Raw genomic sequence first — 14,279 nt, forward strand, 5'->3', positions numbered from 1 at the left:
CTCTCTCTCTCTCTCACACACACACACACACACACACACACACACACGCACGCACGCACGCACACAAACACACACGGGCCGCTGGCCGCCTCTCTCCACCCTAACCCCTTCGAGCAATGTCTGTAGGAACCAGAACAGGGCTTGGGCTTAGGGTTGGGGGCCGCGGAGGGATGGCGACAAGTTCCTCGACTCCAGATTTGTACTAACACTTTGGAAGGGGTCCCAGGCTCATTTTACCTTAGGAGAACCAGGGAAGGGAGAACACCAAAGGGAAGCCGGGATTTTCTCAAGGCGCGATCCTCTCCTTTAGTTGGTTCCCCCAGGGCCCACCGCCACGGCTGCCTCCAGCATCCCACCCCCCAGTCTCCCAGCCCTAGTCCACTTGCCAAAGGCCGGAGGCCAGGGGCCAGCTTAAATGCCCGATTCGCTCGCTGACCTGGGGGTAACCCCCCTACTGTTCCCCTCTTTCCCCCTAGTCGCGAGAAGGGGGGGCGGGGTGGGGGAAGGAGGAGGGAGGGCGGGGGAGAGAAAAAGGCGGCGCCGGCTCAACTGGGACATGTAGTTTGACGGGTCTCGGCCTCCCTTTGGCTGCCCCTGCGCGGGGTCCGGCTCCAAACTACGACTCCCGCCAGGCCATGCGCGATAGCGCATGAGCCCTACATAGCTCTAGCGCATCTATTATGCTGCCTTGCCGAGGATAAAAAGAAGAGCAACCGGAGGGACTATAAGGCAAACGTTGCTGAAGCTGCCGGGGCAAAGTAATCTATTTAATCTTACCCTTATATTCGTTTGGTGCTGCGGTTGCATTGCTATCTCCAATCCGTCTTTTCTGGCAGGGTGTGTTTTGGGGGGCTAAGGCGGGGGGGCGAGGTGGGGGCGAAGGAGAAGCCTGTTCAGAAAGGCCAGTGCCTGGTGGAAAGAGTAAAACGCTGCCTGGGTTCTGCAGCCTTTGTGCATTGCAACAATGTAACAAAGCCAGCTTGGGGAACCGAGGACACTGTAGCTGGCTGGGGTTGTGTATATGTGTGTGTGTGTGTGTGTGTCTTTGTGTGTGTATGTGTGTATGTTGTGTGTGTGTTTTCCACCTCCCCTCCTCTCCTCCGGATCGGGGCGCCCAAGGAGGAGCCCCGGAGGACGGCTGCATCGCAATCGCTCGCCTCCTTGGTCGCCCCCTCCCCTTCCCCCGCCGCCTCCCGGGGCGCCTTCTTGCCCCCTCCTCGATCTGCCCCCCCCTCCGGCCGCCAGCTGCCCTCCCTGTACCCCAGGAGCCCCCACTCCCGACCTGGGAGCTGGCAGGGCTGGAGCGCGGGGAGCCCTAGCCGGCCGCACAGAACCAGCCTCGTCCATCGCTCGCTCACGGAAGGGAATTTTTTTCCTCCCTGTGCCCGCCATCTTTTGAAGGGGGAGAATTAGGGGGAGAAGGGAAAGGTGAGCCGAGGCACCCTCCCCAGCTGCCCCAGAGGCGAGATCTCTCCAGCCGGACACTGCCTTGGCGGCTCTCCCGAGGCTCCTGCGAGCAAATGGCTCTTCAGTTTCGATCCGCGGCGAGTTTCCCGGCTGGAAAAAGCCGCCCCCACCCTCCGCCTTTCCCTCCTTCGCCTCCTCCCTCCCTCTCTCCGCTCTCCGCTCTCTTCGGCCGTCCCTCCCGGCTCCGTCCAGTTTGAGTTGTGGCTGGGTGAAAGGGGGGCTGGAACCGGGGCACTGGGGAAGAGTGTTAAACGCTCGGGAACTAAGACCCGGGGAGGGGGCGCGGGGCGGGGGCAAGCAAGGCAGGCGGGAGGGCGGCTCGTCCTGGCCTGGGTTACCCGCTCTTCAAGGCGCTCCCGAGGCGGGCTCCAGGTGGGCTTCCTTCCGATCGGTTTCTTTGGCCTTTTCTCCCAAAGTTCCGTGGTCAGGGGCGGGGAGAGAGAGAGAGAAGTGAATTTTTGGGCCCCAGAAAGGAACTGAAGCTCAAATTTAAACCCAAACTGAACAGTGTGTTTAAGCAAATTTAAGTCGAGGGTACTTGGGTCTTGTGGAGTGTGTTACGGGTTTCTCTTTTCTTTCTCACCCTGCGTTCACGATGGCATCTTCCAAGATTGTGCCAAAGTGAGGCTTACAAGGGTGACTCTCCCAACTCACATGAGAATGAATATTCATTTCAAAATCCCCTCTTGCTCCCACTTGGCAAAGGAGACTGTTCTTTTTTCCCCTACTTGTGTTCATGAGGAATTGAAATGAGACTCCAGCAGAAGGCATGATTTCCTTTCTCTTTGTAAAGTTTTCAAGGAGAAGGGATGATGGTAACTGCCAGCCTGGGATTTGCCTCTTTCTCCTAGATGCCATTGATTTGGAAGGAAGAAGGCATTGAAAGTGAATGGGGTGCTTATAATCTATGGATCATTGATTTGATGGGCCATAGCTACTCTAGAGCAGCTATAATGGTCCATCTTGTTAACTCACACTTTTAGGGACCTTTAAATAATGGGTCACAAAGGCTTCTGTTGTAGTTTATCATTTCAATGGGATGCTAAATTTTTGACTAAAAGCCTTCTGTTTCGAAGTGCCCTAACCTGTCATCACCACCATCCCCTAGCATGCTGGCAAAGTTAGAATGGGGGGTGATTCTTGTGTGAATGAGCCAGGTGCTAGGCCAGGTATCCAAAACAAATGAGAGATTTTCATAGGATAAATTTAAACAAAGATAAGAGAACCTTTGGTCAATCTCCCCATCCTTTAAGAAATTTCCAAGAAAAATGTCTGTCTGGGACTGTTGTTTTTGAATACTTTCCCCTCAAAAGTATTTTCCTTTTAATGGAGGTACCACTCACTCAATCAATCAACAATTATTTGTTCAATATCTACCTAGTACTTAACACCATTACATTTTGAGCTCAGAAGTATGACCTGTTGGACCTAGTTGATACTGAAGCAGTGAAGCATCGTGTTTACAAATAAAGTGACCGATTAGCACGGCTGCCTTCAGAACCTGATGTGGCCCAGTAATTTCAGATGGTGAAATAATAGGGTACATAGTGTCATAGGGACATCAGGATCATTTTCTGACTTTATTGATAATGTTGAAACCAAATTGCATTTGCATAGTTGGGTTTTTTTTTTTTTAAAGGTTTTTCTAGATTCTTAGTAACTTAAAAATGTCTTGCTGAAGTTGTGGTAACAAGACTCAGTCTTAGATGGAGTATAGATTTCAAGGTTTTTCATGTATTAAAAAGTAACCTTTGAAATGTGAATGCTACTTTGAAATCCGCTTGCACATGCTTAGGAAACAAACTTGTAAATAAGTTTCAGTATTAGTAAACATTCTGTTCTCTCCCTGAAACCCACTAAAGCCTGAATAACAGAAAGTGAAACTCCCAGAGGAAAAGAAAAAAGTGAAACTGACCATCCTAGACTCTCAGAATGCCCTCTAATTTTTCAGTAAATAAATAGTTCTAGCCCTTTCACTTCAATAGTGAGGAAAATTCTGTAATAACCCAAGACACTGGGTGACTCCTCATAATGCCAGTTAGTGAAGGAGTCCAGTGAAAATAAATAGTTGGACCATAATAAGAGGCATAACATTTTCAGTTTGTGATCTTAGATGTTTCGTTTACTCTGTTTATGGAAGCTAAGCTAAGATCCTATAAGTATAATTATTGATTAAGCACATCTTTAAAAATTGAGATAACTTAATGACCAGATTAATTCTAATGAAAACATCTGACTTTTATATCACTTGTACACCAAGGTTCATGTTGGAAAGAATTGTGCTACTTTTAAGATCCATTCCCAGCAGGATTTATGTTCACTTAAATATATGTAAAATGTACATATATATGTGTGTTATATATACATATACATACATGTATGTATTGTGTCTATTTATATATGGATACAAATTCTGATTTCATAGATGCAGCTATGACAGTCAGTGAACCAAATTATGACCACTATCCATTTGCTGCTTTCGAGAACACATGAAATGATTGAATCTTCAATATTGATCAGTTAGTGGGCACCAATCCTTTCTGCCCCTTTCTTTGACTTATAAGTTTGCAATTTTTATTTATTCTTAAAAATATATTATGATGAACTCAGAAACCTTGTGGGTTTTGTGACCCTGATATGGATTCCAGAGCAAGAAAAACCATGGTCCATTAGGTGAAATCTTTTTTGTTTTTTAGGAGAGGGCAGGGAAAAGAATGAGGCATATGCCCTCAATGGGTATGTGAGGTGGGAATCACAAAGGGGAGGGGGTGAACTCCTTTAAACTATCCTCACTAAAACCATTATTTAAAAAAAAATACTTTTAAAACTACTGCTAGTAACCTCCCTCCTAAACCACCTTGTATTTAACTACTTTGTATTTATTTGTGTTAATTTATATTTATGTTGTATATACTTATATATGTGCTTGTCTCCCATAGTAGATTGTGAACTCCTTGTGAGTAGAAATTGTTTCAGTCTTTGTACTTACATCCCTACCCAGAACCTAGTGCCTGGTAGGCACTTAATAAATACTTGTTGATTGATTGAAAATGAGTGGGATGAATGAGAAATTTTTTTTCTGGACCTTAAGAGGGTGAGTGCTATAGGAACATGTGGGTAATTTCCATGGATGCTTTTCTATGCCCTAGCTCCTTTGGGAGGCTTGATATGACAGCATAAAGATCACTTGTATTGTTTCTTGACTGCCTCTCCTCCCCAGCCAAGGCAGCACTGGGTACAGAAAGATAAAACAGGAATCCTAGCAACATTCTTGTGTTTTACGTATTTGGGTCAAGTTTTTACTAAGAAGAATTGATTTGGTTTTATGCCCTATGCTGCAGTGTAATCTGGTATCTCCCACAGTTGTTCTAGAATAAACACAGTGACCTAAACATCTCTTTCCATTTGATTTTCTAAAATACATCCTTAGATGCCAGCATGCACCAGTGTAGAACACATATATTCCTGTTGTTTCCTATCAGACAGTTGAAAACCATCTTTCAGAAGGAATAAAGGATGGGATGGGGTAGAAAGTGTGGGAAAATGTCACTTGGTTTAAACTCTTAAATCTTTTGTTCCTGTTAATTCTGCCAGCCCCTCCAAGTTATAACCCTGAGAGGAAAGGGAATCTTTGGTGGGGAAAAGTGTAAGTGGGTAGAAATCATGTTATCTATTGCTTCAATTTATGGTACTAGTTTGTTGTATCTTTGTAAAACCAACTTTTTTTTATTTTTATTTATTTTTTTTTTTTAGCAACCAGCTCTCTAGATTTGGTTTTCTGCTTTACTTTGTTTTTAGTGCTCAACTATAACATGGGGTCAGACCCTGGAAAAAGGTGCACCTCAGAGAATGCCTTTTGCCCCCTTGAAGGCCACTGAAAATATTGGTGGACAGAAGTTGATGAAGTGTGTTGGAGATCCAGTAAGTGGCAGATTCTCTGAGTACTGGGTAAAATATAAAACTTGAAATGAAATTGGATGGCAGAGGGTGGGGGAAACTTTTTTTAATAGCAGTTTATTTGGGGTTTTGATGTCTTTTAAATGCTAATCTGGGGTGAAACATTTGTAGGGTATTTAGAAATTGATAAGTGTAATCTGAAAATATTAGAGGCAAAGCTACCAATATGCAAATTGTAACTTTAAGAAAGCACAAAAATATGTCAGAGTTTACTACTTTGTAACTCATCAACAATTAAATAAATTAAATGAAAGAAAATTTACAGTTATTTTAAAATTAAAGAAAACTAACAAAAAATGAACAAAGAAAATTAATTTAAGTTCCTACTGGATATTCAGCCCTGGGCTATGAATGCTGGGAGTACCATTGAAGTATAAGACATAACTACTTGCCAGGAGCTCTTAGTCCAGAGTGAAAAGTCATGCAAATGGAAACATTATGCTTTTTGAAATAATAATACACAATTTAAATAACCATGTAAGACATTTAGCCTGGTAGGTGCATCTCTTGTATAATCAGGTGGCAACAATATTCCATAGTTATCAAGGGACATTGCCTCCTGGAAATTTTGAAATCCTTTAAGAAAATGGCATAAAGCCCTGTCTTTTTGACCTTTATGATTATTCTGTTCCTCAGTTTTCTGAATGATTCTAAATTATCTGTTGCATCAAAACCCAGTTTCTGTCTAGGAATCTAAGCTTTTCAGGTGGAGGGAGGGAAAGGAAACACTTTTACTGTATGGGAAATAGACACATTTAAGTCTCCCAATAGAAAGAGTATCTGGTTTAGTGAGGGGGGGAACCATAGTGGAATCTAATAAAGGCTTCAATTGAGAGAGAAATTGAATCATCCAAATTGTCTACTTCCAAACTTTTTGCAGTTTGATGAGCACTCCCAAGTTATTACTTTAAAGAGTAGCTCTAATGTAAATTTCATGCAGTCATCCCATTAGGAGTTATGGAAATATTTGCTGGAGCTGTTGTCTTCAGCTGTACTTGACATACACAAATGTTTCTATTCTGTGTGTTTCTACTGGGATTTGGACTCTTTCCATGACCATTTAAAAAAAATGCAAATATGTTTTTCCAGACTGAAATGTGTGGGGCTATTTCCTGGGGCTGGCTTGGATTAAAATGCAACATATTCTGCTGTTACATTGTGTTGTTGCTTTATCCTTTTTTGGTTGTTACCAGAGTCTGAGGAGGACATGAATTAAAACTTGTCATTTGGAATGGGAGGTTGTTTCAGAGAAACTAAGAGATAAAACAAAGCTGGGTGCCATTCTGGACTAGAGATCCACACAGAGGTAGTCTCTCTTTGGGGAGTCCTAGATTTGAGGTTCTTTGCCACTTACTCCACCCCCACCCCCAAAATGGGGATGTTCCATTTTATAGCCATAGCGGTTGTGGATGTGTGTGGCTCACGCTAGATCTCTGTTGCTTTTGGGTTGACAACTTCATTCTAAATAGAATGGGTCATCTGTATATAATTCCATTAGGGAGTTTTTTGTTTCTTTGTGAACTTGGAACTAATTTTCCAACCCCACAATAAGCTGGATTAGTTAGTGCTTTGGAAGTCACTTTTACTACTCTTTGCAAGTTGCTTTTCCTGCTCTTTTTAGTATGATTGGATCTGATTATAACATAAATTTCATAGGCTCTAGAGCTGGATGGAAACTTAGAGGTCATCTAGTCCAACTGATTCATTTTACAGAAGAGGAAACTGAGGTCTAGAGAACTTAAGTGACTTGCCCAAGGTCACACAGGTAGTAAATAGAAGAGCAGGGATTCAAACTCAGGTACCTTCCTTTGACTCCAAACCCAGTACTCTTTACCCACTACCTCTGGCATGCACACAGCCACATAGGGGGATGAGACCTCAGCCAGGTACTTACGAGAGTCTTCCTAGTATACATTCCTTGATATCCAAGTAGTGGGAGGGGTATAGGCTAAGATTCTTTCATTATGTCCATTGTTAAATCCGCTTGGATGAAAGCTAATGCAGATAAAATTTATATCAAGCAAGTTACTTACCTACTGTGGGTCCCCTGTCCCCTGTCTGTAATCTAATCAGTCAATCATTGAGCATTTATTAAGCACCTCCTAGGTTCAAGGTACTATGCTAAGTGTTCAGGATATGAAGACAAAAAAATGAAACAGTCCCTATTCTCAAGGGTCTTACACATTCCATTATTGTCAATACAGAGAAAGTGTTAGATCAAATCATTGCCAAGGAATCTTTAATTCTGTGAGTCTGAAGCAAATCATGGCATAAAGAGCTTTTAGTTTGTAATCAGTCCGTAAGCCACAATTTTCTCCTGAATTATCGCTGCCTTCATCACTAAGGAGACAAGTTAGGCATTCTCCAGGTCCTTTTCACATAATTCCACCAGAAAATTTTTATTTTCTTTGTCCCATTCTCAGGCCTCTAAATAAATTAAGTTGGATCTCTTTGACAGTCACTTTTGCCACTGTCTTGGAGAGTAGGAATTTTGACAGTTTTAGAAACACTTGTACTTGGGGGCGGCTAGGTGGTGCAGTGAATAGAGCTCCAGCCCTGGAGTCAGAGGGACCTGAGTTCAAATGTGGCCTCAGACACTTAACACAAAAACTAGCCATGGGGCCTTGGGCAAGTCACTTAACCCCAATTGCCCTCCAAAAAGAAAAAAAGAAATACTTTTTTTTTTTAACCAAAGTATTTGTTCAGAGTGTGGCTTCTTCCTGTGAGAGTCTTTAATTGCAAATGACTGGGTCTTCTCCTCTTATAAGGTGGATGATTGTGGCTGGGGTGGAGAAAGCTGCATGCAAATGATTTGTTTACCAATTAATATTTTTGTGCAAGATCACTTCAGTAATCTCTAAGGCTCTTCCAACTCATATATTCTCTGCTCTAATTTCCTTTATTTTCTGAAATCCCATTTAGTTCTATCATTCTATGCCTTCCAACTATGAATTTTTTTTATTCAATGACCTGATGGATGGTGCATACTTGGAAAAAAAAATGGAAGCGCTTAGTTTAAACCATTCTCTTCATTAAAAAAAAAAAAAGTAAAATCCTTAAAGAGGAACACCTATGGTTAGCATACCTCCCACCCTTTTTTTATCTTTATGTAGGCTATTGGTCAGTAGTAGCCTACTTCCTCCCCACCCCCATCCCCCATCCCTCCATTCCTGCAAAGGGAAGAAGTAGAAAAGGAACTAAATCCAATAATCTGGGTCTCTCTAAAAGGAGGAGGAAATTAGTTGAAAAAACCAGAAAGTGAAGGGTTTCTGGAGAAACATGAAACTTTTAGAAAAACGGGATTGAGAAAGCATGAGGAAACTTTAAAGCAAGGGTCAATGAATAAGTGTTCCCATTTGGCCATCAAGGGCTAAAACCAGCATCATCTCAGGATCTGGGTGCCCAGGATACTGGGAGTCTGGTTCAGTGAAATTCTGAACACAATTCAAAGAAATTCCTGAATGGGGATGGAGGGTGGGGGTGGTGTGGTGTGAGGAAACATTAAGGAGGGTAATTTTAACCTGGAACTCAGTCGTAAACTTGGAGCCCAACCAAAAGAAAAAAAAAAGGCCTTAGTTCTTGGAGAGGTAGTGTTGGTATAGTATAAAGACGGCTGGATTTTTCACTAAGAGAAACTTGGGCTCAAATCTTGTTTTCAGCTGTATGACCATGGCCAACTAAGGTACTTAAGCTCTTTCTTAACCTCAGTTTCCTCATTTGTAAAATGAGAATAATAATACCTCTACTGCTTACCTCAAAGGGTTATTGTGAGGATCAAATGAAATAATGTATCCAAATTGTCTTGCAAATCATGAATTGTTATAGAAGCATCTGCCATGATGATGTTACTTTTGCATGAATTGAAGAGCTATGAGCTCTTTATAGAGGCTGGGGCTTAAAAGTAGGGGAATTTGGGAGCAGACCTCTAGATTTACTATAAGGGCCTAATTTATGTGTTAACCTGTCCCAAGCTGGAATAAAGAAAGGAGGTTTTAGTGAAAAAAAATTTTTTTAACTGAATTTTTAATTCCCTTTGTCTAGACTTTATATGCCCCAAGATTTCCTTGGGTTGTGGTAAATTAGTCTCTTTACTTAGCTAACTGTGTGTATGCTGAAGCTGCAGGGAAGGGGGACTGTGAAGGAAGAGCCAAGATTTTAGAGGCCTGAGCTCTGGCAGAGAAGTCCCCCAAGGGAGGGAAATGTGTGTGTGTGTGTGTGTGGGGGGGGGTTGTGCTTGGGGCCTGCCTTGGGCCAGTGGCTTTTACTCCCAGATGCATCTCATTGCATGATGATTGCCTGCATTCCATTGGAATGCACTGGTTTATTTCATTCAGGAAACAGTTGTCTCAGTCCGTCACAGGGGCCAGGCACCAAGACTCTCTCAGGAGCAAGGATTTGCCTTCTTTGGATCCAGTTTCATGTGACTTAGAATGGCAGCTCCTTAGCAGGCCAGAGCGTATTCTATGAATGTGCTCTGGGTTTCACCTAGCACATCATGGACTTTCAGTAATTATTAAATAGTTGTTGTGATAACTTCAATTTAGTGTCCCTTAGCGCATGCCTGGTCCTAGTTTCCCCACCTTTCAAATGGGGAATGATAAACTTAACCCCTGTTTATGAACAGCTTAGAACAGTGTAAACAGCTCAGTAGACCTATAACAGTGGTGGTGTTGTCAAGCAGTAGGGCATCAAGGTGGGCAAAACCCTGGCCTTAGAGTCAGAAGACCTGGTCCCAAGTTCTGGTTCTGCTGCCTACAAGCTGTGTTGACCTTAGGGGAGTGAATCACTCCTTCTCTCAGTGTCCTTATCTGAAAAATGAGCATGATAATATCAGCTCCTCTTCCTTCATGGAGTGGTTAATGGTAGAGATGAATGAGGTAATGTATTTAAAAGTGCTTTTATAAACTTGAAAGCATTACACATGGGTTTGGTACTGATGCTGGTAGTAGGTAGTAGAAAGGATCTATCCATAAGGTACAAGTGAAAGAGAGAGCCCTTTAATGCCATGGTGCTTTATTCCCTGGGAGAATTTATTACATGGAGTGAAGGCTTGTAGAACTATTTAGTAGGATGTGGTATGGCACTAATTCTACAAATGGCAGAATCTGTCTCTAAAAATGAAGCTCTAATTTTCAGTGTGTCCTCTTGCAACCAAATGAGCCAAAGGGTGGGCTTTTGGCTCAATGTTTTTCAATGCCAGTAAAAATGCACAAGCCCTAAAGTTTCCATTTCTCATTTTCCCCAAGTCAGTCATCTTTTAGCTATTTTTCTGCTTTTGGATGAGTTATACTTCATTTATGGTGTTTGAGTCTGTCATGTGGTTAAATGCCCAGGTTTGCAGGTTGAAAGACACTTGAATGAAATCCATTTCCTCCATCCCCAGTTCCTTGTGCAGGGTGCCTGTCATACTCCCAAAGAGTTATCAAGTGGTCAAGAAAAATTGCTCTTGGAATCATAGGATGTTAAAGCAAGAAGGGACCTTAGAATATATGTTATCATAGTGGTTTAAATGTGGTTTAAACTAGTAGGAGGGTAGCAGAATGTAGAACATATTAAAACGTAGAGCACATAGTTGAAAGGGACTATGTATCAGTAGACTCTTATTTGACAGGAAACCAAGGCCTAGGGTCACTCATTTGGAGACGGTGACAGAAATGGAGTCCAGGTATCCTAATTAATTCCCAGTTCAGTGCTCTTTCTACCATTCCACACTGCCCATTTCATAGATACTTTGATGAGGTTCCACCTAAGGGAAGAAACTTCTTGTTCCAAAAAATCCATCTATAAACTCAGCTGATAAAATCAAGAGTTTGCTCAAGTTTATGGCATAAGGGCATCTTCAGTATGTAGTTTTTGATTCAATGAACTTTTTAGCATCTCAATGTATGTTTTATCTCAGATGATTTGGTTCTTGGAACCCAACTTTACAACTTGCCAGTTTCTCAAGGTCCTGCTCCCACTTATCTAATTTCTGGATTTTCCGTCATACCATCAATTCCGTCTTTTGTGGCTTGTTGCAGAGTTTCATTTTTCAGCAATCTTCAGATCATCTTGTCCCAGATACACATTACCTGTTCACATTGCCTCTTTTGCCCAGCTTCATATTTGGTGTTTCGTTGACTACTCCTATACTTTTAAAAAGGGAAAGCAAAATCTAAAAGAGGGACCTCGGGCAGAGTTGGAAAGGGGCACAGAGCAAATGTGTTCCTTGCTTGTTTGTTTTCTATTAATTTCCTATTCTATGGATTTTCTGTAAGGTTCTAGTTCTAGTCCTTATTTTGCATATTTGTTTTTTTGTTAGTGGTAATTAAGGTTGTATAGACACATATTTTAAAATTAAGATGAACTTATTTACAGATACTTTTAAATATACCGTGTGTAAGGGAAGTGGTAAAGTCTCAGTGATATATGAATTACTCTGAATGGGAAGAGACTTTAAAACCTGCATTTGGGGTCAATTTAGATAGTTTTACAAACAGAACTAGAGACTGCAGTATCTGCTGAGTAAGACTACTCTGCTGTTGTGCAAACATTCAGAACACAAAGCCACATGAGTGAATGGGAGGCTTGTCCTATTTTATTTCAATAAGATTTTTGTCTCTGCAATAAATAGCTTTTGGAATAAAGTGGTTGCTGGGGTGTGTTGTGTGGTGAATGCCATACAGCTGACAGCTTGGGGAACAGATTTTTAAATGCTCCTTTACTATGAGAGGTTTAAGTAGGAAAATTAATTGGTACTACATTATATGTACCAAAAAACCTTTAGGCTCCCATCACAGAAAATGGTTTCCAGTCCTAATGGGCTTAAAACTGCTGTGTTGACTATAATGAATGGGAAATGCCGAGCAACCAGTTCAAAACCTCTTTTTCCACACCTAGGCTTGCTCTAAATAGTGAAGCCTGAAAGGAAAAGACCAGAGGTACCAAAAGAGGCTCATTCCTTTGAGGGTAAAGGGAAAAAAGCTACTAAGGCTGTTTTGTGACTGGAGGATAAGCTCTTGATTTGGGGGATTCCTTGTTTTGTTGTTTTGTTTCTGGTAGCTGTAAGGGTAGGGGATTTTTTCCTGGCAGCTCTAGGGCCAGGCATTCAACCCCCACCCTACCAGATTTCTTTAGATACTAGCTCTTAGTCTGGCTCCCTCCGCCTCCCCCCGTGCAACACAGCTCCTCTTATTGGAGAGCGTCTCCAGGAGACCAAGCTTCCTCTAGCTGTGACTGGATAGAGTAGAGGGGCTCCTCCTGCTGCCAGACTCAGTCAGGAGAATCCTGCTATTATGGAGCCCCCTTTCTTCCCTCCTTATTCGAAAAAGGAGCAAAGAGAAAATCCTTCACTGGGAAAGGATCTTGGGACCACAAGATTTAAAGCTAGAAGGACCTTAGATATCATCTAGTCCACATTCCTCATTTCAGACATTTATACTTGAGAAAATAGAGTCCTTACTTGTTGAAAAACTTGTCCGTTGTCACATAGGTAGTAAGTAGCATGGCTAGGAATAGAGCCCAGTTGTGTGGACTTTAATTCTAGTGTTTTTCCCCCAAATCAGGCCAACTGAGCAATTGGTCCTGAAGACTGTTCTGAGTCCTCTCCAAGAATTTTGGAAGCATCCCACATCTCTGCAATTTGTGTTTCTGTCTCTTATTTTTGATTGAGGATGTGTGTATCATCTAGCACAGTTTTCCCAACTTTCCCCATTCATTGGAAAGAGTGTTGAATTTGGAGTCAGGGGATCTTTGTAGTCTAGAATCCCAGCCCCGATTCTTAGCTGTGAAGTCGTCTAACTCTGGGCAAATCACTTAACTTCCCAGATCTTCAGTTTCCTCATCTGTAAATGAGAATAAATAGTTCTTGTTTTACATTCCTTCCCCATGGGAGGAGCAGAGTGGTCCAAGAGGAATGTTGGATTAGGAGTCAAATCCATGAGTTCAAAACTCAGTACTACTATGTGCTGTCTCTGTCACCTTGGACTGGTAACTATTTCTCTAGGCTTCATTCCTCACCTAATCAATCAAGCATTTATTAAGTACCTACTGTGTGCAAGGCACTATACAGGGAATGCAGAGACAAGAATGAAACAGTCCTTGAGAAGCTTATATGCTATGAGGGAGAAACAACATTTAGACATAGAATAGAAACACAATATATACAAGATATTTGGGTAGGTGGGTGAGGCAGGGAGGCACCAACAGCTAGCAGCTGGGAAGAAGAGAGATCAGGAGAGGCCTCAACTAGGAAGTGGTGTTTGATCTGTGCTTGGAAGGAAGCTAGGGATTTTAAGAGGAAGGTTAAGAGGGATGCCAGTGCAAAGACATGAAGACAGGAAAATAGAATGTTACATGTGAGAAATAGCCAGCAGGCCAGTTTGTGTGTATAGAGTACCTGAGTGGAAGGAATGTATAATAAGGCTGGAAAGATAGGAAGTAATCAAGTTGTTAAGGATTTTAAAATGTAAAACAGAGGACATTTTATTTGATGCTAGATGTAAGAGGGAGCCATTGGAGTTTATTGAGCAGGGTAGTGACATGGTCAGATCTGTGCTTTAGCAAAATCACTTTGGAAGCTGTGTAAGGGATAGATTAGAGAGAGGAGAGACTGGAGGCACAGAGACCAATTAGGCTATTGCAAGAGTCCAAATCCATAGTAATTATAATATTCTTATAATAATATTATAATAAGAGCAAGGTACCCTATAATAACTGGTGGTTTTCACCAGCTGTATTCCACATACAGGTAAGAGGCTTTGTGTTGCCCACCAGAGTCACCTTTGGAAAAGACTGTAGCAGCAAGCACAGCTTGGCTGACCCACACAAACAGATGGGAAGCAAAGTAAAACTGAGCGGCATTCTGGCAAAGTAGC

At 42.2% G+C, this 14,279-nt stretch overlaps 1 protein-coding gene across 7 annotated transcripts in view; it reads left to right on the forward strand.

Annotated features, from left to right (window-relative positions):
• The window catches only part of BRD3 (bromodomain containing 3), a 54,067-nt gene that overhangs the window by 579 nt on the left and 39,209 nt on the right, over nt 1–14,279 (forward strand). The window contains exons 1-2 of one of the 7 annotated variants that reach the window (XM_069069230.1): nt 607–758; nt 5,266–5,388. The exons of 1 other annotated variant lie outside the window; for it this stretch is intronic. The gene's annotated coding sequence lies outside the window, so the exon portion shown is untranslated. Of the gene's footprint in view, nt 1–606; nt 838–5,220; nt 5,389–14,279 lie in introns of those variants that run through there. 5 more of the 7 variants (XM_069069233.1, XM_069069231.1, XM_069069232.1 and 2 more) reach the window with 5 other exon arrangements.

Source organism: Petaurus breviceps, unplaced genomic scaffold (genome assembly GCF_028583685.1).
Source record: "Petaurus breviceps papuanus isolate PSGF00001 unplaced genomic scaffold, PetGlider_PUasm1.0 90779, whole genome shotgun sequence".
NCBI lineage: Eukaryota > Metazoa > Chordata > Mammalia > Diprotodontia > Petauridae > Petaurus > Petaurus breviceps.